We start from the raw sequence: 2,121 nt of genomic DNA on the forward strand, positions 1-2,121 counted from the left end.
GGCGCTCGCACGGAGAGGTGATGCCAGCCGGCGTGCGTCGCCTAACTTGGACAAAATTCTGGGCACGCACTTTTCGTTTGAGACTAGGACATACATGTAGTGCAACCCAAGGAAACCAGGCGACGCCGCCACAATCTGCGCCTGACAGACAAAGATAACCGTTCACAAGGAGCCTTGTTATTTCGCACCAAGTCTTTTGCGGGCATAGTTTCTTTCTTTGACATGTATATCTGTATGAAGGTCGGCTTTGCTCTGCCATCGCAGCCTCCCTTCTTTGCTTTTCTCACTGTACCAACAGACATGTCATAGACTTTGGTTTTTTTTTATTAATTCTTTTCCTGTGGGTGTGGTGTGCCTCCGCACCCCCCAATCTGTTCCAAGGCCTTGTTTTCTCTCGCTCGCCAAAACACTTTGTCTGTTTTCACAGCCAGTCTACCGGCCTAGACCCAACTGTGCGATATTTCAGAGCCGGCAACAGAGCATGGAAAGTCCGCCAGATTTACCCTTAAATGCTCATAAATGACTTCCAGGCACTCTTCGGAAGGTCTTTTATTTCAAAAGAAGGTCCTTCCTTGAGGGAGCACTTCTTCGGCCACTTTGCAAGTGCAACCGCTGCCAGCAAAAGTTCTGAAAATCGAGTTCCCGAAAATCTCCGGGTACCCCGCCAACCCCCAGCCACCCGAATCGCAAGTGTCAATTCGGCGGGTTGCCTGCCGGTAGTCCTTCCGAAAATGAGGCGCCAAATCGCCGCAACGGCCATTTTTCATTTCGGCATCGGGACTTCCGACGGCAACTGATTAACTAGCCCGGGGACTAGAGCGGCAGCAAATGCAACGTGCCCTCTTGGCGGGAGCAACTTGACCGCCCCCGTGGGGAAAGGTCAACTCGGGGCCCGGGAAAGTCGCCGAGTCCGACCCCATACACTTCCATGAGTTGGGGGTTTTGGCCTTCCCGGCCCAAGGCTCGCCTTATTTCGGCCTGCACTTTCGGAAAAGGGTGCATTCCTTTTGGTTAATGATTTCACCAGCCCGGGTCTTAGCCTCTGCCCCGACGGCTAAGTCTTTTGGTTAATGATTTCCTGCGGCTGGGACTACCCTTTCCCCCCGCCCTGCAGGCACCCGGGTCGGGAGGCCGTCGGGGGCACTTTCCGGGGCAAATCCGGACCCTTACGCAAGGGAGAGTGCGCCCCCCGCCTCGGCCGGGGGGTCAGGCTGCCGCCTATTAAGCCCGACAGAAAACCCGAAAAATGGACGAAAATGGGAAAAAATCCCCATCCGAAAAAGGCTTAAAAGTCGGTTGGGCGGCAGCTAGGGTCGGTCTCTGCAGACCTGGAGGCTCGGGTGGACTCTTGGAATAAACGTCCAAGTCCCGACTTGCCACCTCCTACTACTGTGCAGATACCCCGCCAACCCCCAGCCACCCGAATGACAAGCGTCCGATCAGCGGGACGAATTTGACAACTCTGGCCGGACCTCTGGAACTCCATCCCGGGTAACCGGGGCAAATTTTTCCGCTTGATCGCCCTTCCACTGGTTTACCATTTGCCCTTTCGGACTTAGTCTCTGGACATTATTCGACTGATTTTCTGGTTAACCATTTGCCCTTTCGGACTTAGTCTCTGGGCATTATTTTCGACTTTTTGGTTAATGATTTCACACTTTTTACTTACTTTTGCGCTTTTTGGTTAATGATTACTCTGCTTACTGGTTAATTATTTGCCCTTTCGGACTTAGTCTCTGGACATTATTTTCGAGTTTTTGGTTAATGATTTCACACTTTTAACATATTTTTGCGCTTTTTGGTTAATGATTACTCTGCTTACTGGTTAATTATTTGCCCTTTCGGACTTAGTCTCTGCACATTATTTTCGAGTTTTTGGTTAATGATTTCACACTTTTAACATATTTTTGCGCTTTTTGGTTACTGATTTCATACTTTTTACTTACTTTTGCGCCTTTTGGTTAATGATTACTCTGCTTACTGGTTAACCATTTGCCCTTTCGGACTTAGTCTCTGGACATTATTTTCGAGTTTTTGGTTAATGATTTCACACTTTTTACTTACTTTTGCGATTTTTGGTTAATGATTACTCTGCTTACTGGTTAACCATTTGCCCTTTCG

This window comes from Heterodontus francisci, unplaced genomic scaffold (genome assembly GCF_036365525.1).
Source record: "Heterodontus francisci isolate sHetFra1 unplaced genomic scaffold, sHetFra1.hap1 HAP1_SCAFFOLD_897, whole genome shotgun sequence".
NCBI classification, from domain to species: Eukaryota; Metazoa; Chordata; class Chondrichthyes; order Heterodontiformes; family Heterodontidae; genus Heterodontus; species Heterodontus francisci.